Genomic DNA, 6,782 nt, shown 5'->3' with positions numbered 1-6,782 from the left:
GAATTGTAATGAATTATAGCAGCAATGAGCAAAGTCTCATAGTGAGGTTTACGCTATAGATAATGATATAATCTGATATGTATGAAAAACTGGCTTTCTCTGAAGTTTAGCACTTGGTTGGGGTGTGGTGGGGGGGTTATATTTATACCTGTCTACCCAATGCCACGTCCAATCAACCAAAGTAAAAAAACATCCTCCCACTACCCTGAGACTGGAACTGGTACAATCCCAAAGGTAAATTGATTTCAGCTTTGCTCCAGGTGTAACTGAGATGAACAGGGCTTACTTAAAAATTAAAATGTTTAGTTTGGAGTTGAAAATGTGTCTACAGCTGTCTGTTCAAAATATTGTATTTTAACAATTTTGACTCTGCTGCTCTAGCAAATGTACAGGCAGCTGATGCTGCTAAGCAAAAAATAAAATGTGCAAGTAAATACTCAACTGAAAATCAAATGTCAAATAATGGAGTTGATAGATATGCTTAAAATTTGGAATGGAAATGCCCTCATTGAGCTGGTGGCTGAAGCATGTTGGGACTTTGGTTGGGGACTCTCGCGTATGGGTATCACACTTGCTGTGGAGGGTGTTTCTCAAGTATAAAGCTAAGAAACTCCTCTTCTACAGGACAGATGTGGGAGTCTGTGTTAAGATTTTTTTTTTTTAAGCTGTCTAGTGCTGGCCATGAATCAGCGCGGGCCTTTCAGCTCTTCTCAAGTGGAAATGCTGACGCACGTCCCAAAATCTTTTAAACAGGGCTGCGATGTTCAGAAGCTGAAGGAAATCTGACCTCTTGATGGCATGAGCTCGAGCATGGAGTGAGCGCCTGCGCCGTCTCGCCCACTGAGGAAACTCGGTTTGTGCAATACCCTTTTCAAGGGTTGAGCTGACGGCCAAAGCGGTACGAGGGCAGTCAGGGCCCGGGCCCATCCCCAAGCGCTCTGGCTCTTCCTGCAGTCCCCATACTCTGTATTTGTACTTCCAGACGTTCTCTCGGCTGAGTGGGCTAGAAGAGTCACTCATTTCTACCAAGGACACTAATTAACCTGCTAAATGAGTTTATCCCTACAGTGTGTGCACCAGAGAACTGAGTTATGTAAAATACCCTTCCTCAGCGAGCCATAATTAGCTCCCCTGTTCTGAGGGCAGGCTCAGCCCTTCCTGGGCTCCCGGCTGGAGGGAGCCGGCCCTGCGCAGTGCGCGGGGGCTGCGCTGTGCAACTGCTGCACTGGGCAATGCCCCCTCTGCCTGGGCTGTCGCTTGTGTTCCTGTAGCACCTTGTCTCCTACCGGCATCCCCTTCCTGCTGGAGCCCGATGCTTTCCCTCAGCTGCTGGTGCCCAGCTTTGGGGCCGGAGGAGGGTGATGTCGGGCTGCGGCTCTGGGCTTCGGCAGTCCCAGCCCCAGTGAGCTTACAGCGACAGCTACCGAGGAGCCAAAAGTACACTGGGTAGCTAATCCGGATTAAAATCACTTTTACGAATCCCCCCAGTGGGCTGCCTAGCATCTTTCTACCCCGAGGCACCTCTGCGCAGCGGGGCAAGCCCATCCCCGTGCTCAGTTAGGAGCTCCGTGCCCAAACCTAAGGCGTGAAGTCAAAGCTGCTAAACACCTTTTTGCCTCCGAGCTGCCTCTGGCCTCCTCTCTGTAATGCAGTGGTGGTGGTATTTATTCTCTTTTCTCCTCTTCTGCACTGAGCTCTTCCGGGCGATCGCTGTAGCGCGGTGCTTGTACAGCACCTAGCGCTGGCCGGGGTAGCGCCTGCTGCCCCTGCTTTCCGGCTCCCTGTGCTGCTGCACATAAAGGACATCGGAGCAGCAATAATGAGCCGTAGGTGAGTCAGCGCCCAGTTCCCTCGGGACACGCTGAGCGCCTTTCCTGCAGCTGCCAAAACGAAAATACCCCGTTTTAATAACTGGCCTAAGCAAGGCGAAAACCAGCTTGTTGCTGGCCGCCAGATTAACAGATGGCTGCAGTCATTAATATTGCACAACTTCAGGAGTTCGTAATTCTTTAATCCATAAAGGCCGTCAGTGCAGATAACGCGGGCGCTGCAATCTGCCGCGCTGGGGCGAAGGCTGCGGCACGGGGCCGGGGGGGGGGGGACCGGCCCTCGGCGGTGTCTGGCACTTGCCGCTTTGGGGCCGGCGGGTGGCGCGGGGCCCCTAGGGCCGGCTGCGCCTGGGCCACGGCGTGCTGCAGGACGGCGTGGAAGCCTGACCTGCCCTTTGCAGCTGCTGGAAAGCACCCGAAAGATGCAGCGGGTCGACGCTTGCCGTTTTCAGCCGCCCTGCAGCCCCTGCGCTTTTGCAGAGGCAGCCGAGCGCCTGGCTCCAGGGGCAGGAACCAAAGCGGTGGGCGGCAGCGGTGCTGGGCGCAGGGGTTTGGGCAGCGCCGCCTGGCCCGGCAGGATCGCCGCGGCCCGATCCTGCGCTGGCCCTGCAGATTGCACAAAACCCACGGAAAGCCGATAGCCGCCCGTTCCCTGCGAGTTTTATCATTAAACCCAAGCCTTTCCTATAACTGCATGGAGCCACCGCGAGGAGATTACGATTGATGTCACCCGCCAGATAATCTGCGGTTCAGCGTTCGGGAGCGCTGACCTCTTTAGCAGGCGGCTGGGGCCGCTTCGAAAGTGCAGCCCGTGCCCGGGGACGTGGCGACCCGAGCAGGAGCCCGACGGGCTGGTGCACACCTGCAACAGCGTGGCGCAGACAAGCCCAGCCCTGGCATTATTTTTTATACATATATATGTCCTTTAGGTGAAAATGTGCTGCAGCCGCAGCAGGCTCAGCATCTTACCCGTCCTTCCCCAAGCAGCTCTGGTGACGGCTTGGCTCAACCGCAGCCTCCGCTCCTAGCAGGACCGGCGCTCTGATCAGGAAGGCGACCAGAGAGACCATTAAACGTGCTGGGGCCGCTGCTGTTGCTATTGACTTTTTTTTTTATGGCGGGCGCCCGGAGAAGCCGGGGAGGACCCGGCGCCGGCTCGCGCCGCCCTCCCCGCTGGCGCGTCGCTGGGCTCTGCGTCAGTGCGTCCTCCGCGCGGGGATGCAAGGCGGCCGGGGGCGCCGAGGCTGGACGACGCAGCCAAGATGCGGGGAGCAAAACCCACCTTTTCGCTGCGTGCTCTGGGCAACGCGGGGCATTTGCTCCCACGTGTGCAAAACAAGCTGCCGATAAAGTAGGGGAAAACCTGCGCTTTGGTAATGTCAGCCTCATGCGGTGGCATGACCATAGCGGGCGCTTGCGAAGAAGGTGCAGCTCGTGTTCTCACTGTGCATAGACACATGCACACACGGTGCCAATATTTTGCACACGCACACGCACAGCCATACAGATGTAAGCTTTTTCTATGCAAACACATCCCGATGTAATACATACATGTGCACACACAGCTATGTCTGCATGGATTTTATAAAAGTCAGCCCTACATAAATTCAAGTTATGAAGAAGCCTGCCGTACGAAATAATAATACTGTCCTGACCGGTTATGGTTTGAAAAGAAAAATTGTAGGAAAAGATGTGCTTTGAATACAACACAGCAGACTGTGATTAATAGGCGGTGTAGCGGCTGCTGGGTTCAACACATATTTCTATAGCGGGTGCTGCTCGCCCGCCCCACCGGCAGCAGGTTGCAGGGGCTGCTGGCAGTGCTACCTTGGCCCTCAGGCCCCACAACTCGGTGCACGAGTGAGGCAGGTGCCCCTGTGGGCAGCTCGGCCCCACGCACAGAGGGCAGACACCCAGGCTGGCCTGTGGTTTTGCTCAATCTTTCCAGGTGAAAGTTGTGGTTTTTAATTTTTTTTCCCCCCCAAAGCAAGACAGTGCTTCTCACCATAATTATCTATGGGTAGACAATTCTTGATTCTTAATGTCCCTCCGGTTTACACTAATTGTTATTGCCTTTAATCACCTTGCTCTTCTCCCCTTCTGCTGCCCCTGACTCTTCTCCGCTGCCAAGCGGTTATGGCCCCCCCGACCCCCACCCCGGCCGCTCAGCCGCCGTGTCGGGCTTCTTCTTCTTCTTCTTTTTTTTTCATTTTTTTTCTTTTTTTCCTCTTTTCTTTTCCTTTTTTCTTCTTCTTCCCCCCCCCCCCCCGTAAATTAGCAGTACGCGCAGCAAGGCGCCCCCATGCGCCTCCTCGGAAACCGCCGCCCCCCGCTCCGCTCTCAAAGCAGCAGGACGGGGCCGGGCGGCCGGCAGCCGCCCCGAGGGGCCGGGCGGAGCCGCGGCCGCCCCGTCCCCTCCCGCCCGCTCACGTGAACGGGAGGGGAACCGCGCCGGCCCCGGGCCGGGGGGGGCCGCGCTGCCCAGCGCCGGCGGCGGCCGCAGCGGCGGGCGCGGGCGGCGGCGCGCAGCGAGGACGCGCAGCCCCGGTAGGTGCCGCGGCGGCGGGGCCGGGTGCGGGGAGCGGGGAGCCTCGTTGTCCCCGCGGGGCGCTGCCGCTGCCCCGGCCGGAGCGCGGCGGGGTTTGGGCCGGCAGCCGCCTGCCAGAGCATCCCGCCGAGGCGGGATGCACCGAGCGCTCCGTAGCGCGGAGCGGAGCTGCCGGGCCGCGGTCACCTGCCCGGGCACGGCGGTTTTGGGGGCTCCAGCAGGCGCCGGGTTGGTCGGGGTCGGGGCAGGATGGAGGAGGGGACCTCCCCCCCCCAACCCCTCCCGGCCGAGCCTCAGTTTCCCCGCTGGAGGCGGGCGCGGGGTGCCGGCCGCTGGCAGAGCTCCCCGGCCAGCGCTGCGGGCGGGCCGGGCAGTGAAATCCCACCCCGGCCCCAAACCCTGCCCTGGGTTCCCACCACCGGCCCCGAACCGCAGGCGCCCGTCCAGGTGCACCGGTGCGGGGCCCGGCTGCCTGGCAGCACCGATGAGGTTCGCGGGCTCCCTCCTGCTGCCAGGCGCCTGCTTTGGCTGCTAGCCGGGCAGGAGAGCCATAGACCCCCCCCCACCCCCCCCCCCAAAACCAAAAGCCATCCATTTGTGGGATCCAGTGCATTATTTTCTGCCACTCTACCTTGGCCAGTACCAAAATCCAAATTGCAATCAAATGTAGCCTGCTTCCCCAGGTGACTTATTTGCATGCGAGTGTGCCTGGCACCACCGGCTCGGCCCTCGCCCGCTGTGTCGGGGCGGCCTCGCGGTGCGGGAGGTCAGGGTGTGCTTTGCATTTGTCTGCTGCAGCAAGAAACAACCCCGAAAGCTGGCGGCGCAGTAGGCTGCTCACCGAGGACCGTGCCTGAACCGTGTCCCGGGAGCGTGGCAGCTCTGTGTCTAAGGTAAGGGCGTGCTGGGGATGGGGCTGGCGTCCCACCACCGGCCACCTTTGCACCAAAAGCCAGCCCGCCGTTTGGGGTTTTGCACGTGCTGCTTGGTGAGGATCCGGCTTTTCCACCCTTCTCCCCTTGGAGAAGCTGCTGGTACTTTTATTTTTGCAGCTGGAGGCTGAGCGGTGGCGAGGCGAGAGCTGCCTCCATCCCCGGCTCGGGCTCCCGGCAGCAGTTCAGCTTTGCCCCCTTGCAAAGCCGAAGTTGGGGTGCTCCAGCAGCTCTGCCGCGGCTGGGGACGCTGCAGCCTCCTGTTAGAGCCAAAAATTAGGTGGCTTGGAGCTGGGAAGGGGGGGGGGGGTGGACGTCTTGGCCCCGGCCAGGGAATCAGCTCCGTGTCTGCCCAGCCGTTGGCCCGAGCTGCCTGGGAGGCTGGTGAGCGGCCGCCCGGCACCGTCTCCTGCTGGAGCCAGCGGGATGGGACAGAGTGCGAGCAGGGCACCCGGTCCAGGTTGTTTCTGTGCCCGTGCCGCGGGGTGAGGGGGTGCCTTGGGGAAGTGGCCGGAGCCTGGCACAGAGCAGGGCAGCAGCGAAGAGCAGCAAAGCCGTGCAAAACAGCTCCGCTCTGCCTGCTTGCAGCCCCGGCCGCTTCCTCGCTGAGCCCCTCGGTTACGCCCGGCCGCCATGGATGAGTGGGACCTCCCGCAGTGGAAGAAGGAGGTCGAAAGCCTGAAATACCAGCTGGAGTACAAGCGGGAGATGTCGTCCAAGACCATCCCGGAGTGAGTGCGGGGGTCTCGGCGGGCCGCGGGGCCAGCAGCCCTCTCCGCGCGGCTCGTGGCCGCGGGTCTGGGCGTCGGGCTGGGCAAAAACGGTACAAACATGAGCGAGGGGGTGAAATGCAGGGTGCTGAGGCTGCTGGAGGGGCCTGGCGGCTCCTTTCTGCTGCTAAATCACAGTAATGTGGTTAAAAACCACCCAGATGTTGCTGTAGCTGCTGCCTGTGGGGTGCATGAAGGGCCAGCTCGCCCCCCCCCCCCCCAGAAGTGTTGGTGTGCGTCGGGGTGGCTGTACAGACCCCCCCCCAAAAAAAAATGCAAAGATCACACCACTTAAAACTGTAAAACAAAGTAAAGAAAGACATTTCGCCTCCATCTTTTGTACCTTTCTGCTGGTGAAGCGTTTTGGCCCAGCCTCCAGGGCTTTCCCTGCAAGCTGGCGTCTTCTAAGGGGGAGGCAGAAAACAAAGGGCAACTTTGGCAAAATGAAACTTTTAAACCACAACGCGGAAGCAGGCACGTGGCTGTCCCCATGCCAGCAGCCACGGGCGCTGGGGACGAAAGGCTTTTTATAACCAGGCCCATCTGGCACTCAGCAGCCGCAGCGCTGCCCCGCGCCGCTGGCGCTGTGCGTGCCGGGGAGGTGCGCATCGGCCCGGCCCTGCCGTCCAGCAGCAGCGGCGGAGACCCAGGCAGGAGGGGGATGAAAGACAAGATTAGGCAGCACATGCAGGCAGTGTTATGC

General features: G+C 59.8%; 1 long non-coding RNA gene across 1 annotated transcript; it reads left to right on the top strand.

Moving 5' to 3' along the window:
- Positions 1-4,296: 4,296 nt before the first annotated feature.
- LOC138061032 (uncharacterized) lies at positions 4,297-5,950 on the top strand. Its single transcript, XR_011134617.1, has 3 exons — positions 4,297-4,376; positions 5,176-5,270; positions 5,898-5,950. It is a non-coding gene; the product is annotated as an uncharacterized lncRNA (long non-coding RNA).
- Positions 5,951-6,782: the final 832 nt, after the last annotated feature.

Source organism: Struthio camelus, chromosome 15 (genome assembly GCF_040807025.1).
Source record: "Struthio camelus isolate bStrCam1 chromosome 15, bStrCam1.hap1, whole genome shotgun sequence".
Classification (NCBI taxonomy): Eukaryota; Metazoa; Chordata; class Aves; order Struthioniformes; family Struthionidae; genus Struthio; species Struthio camelus.
This window is presented reverse-complemented; position numbering and strand designations above follow the sequence as displayed.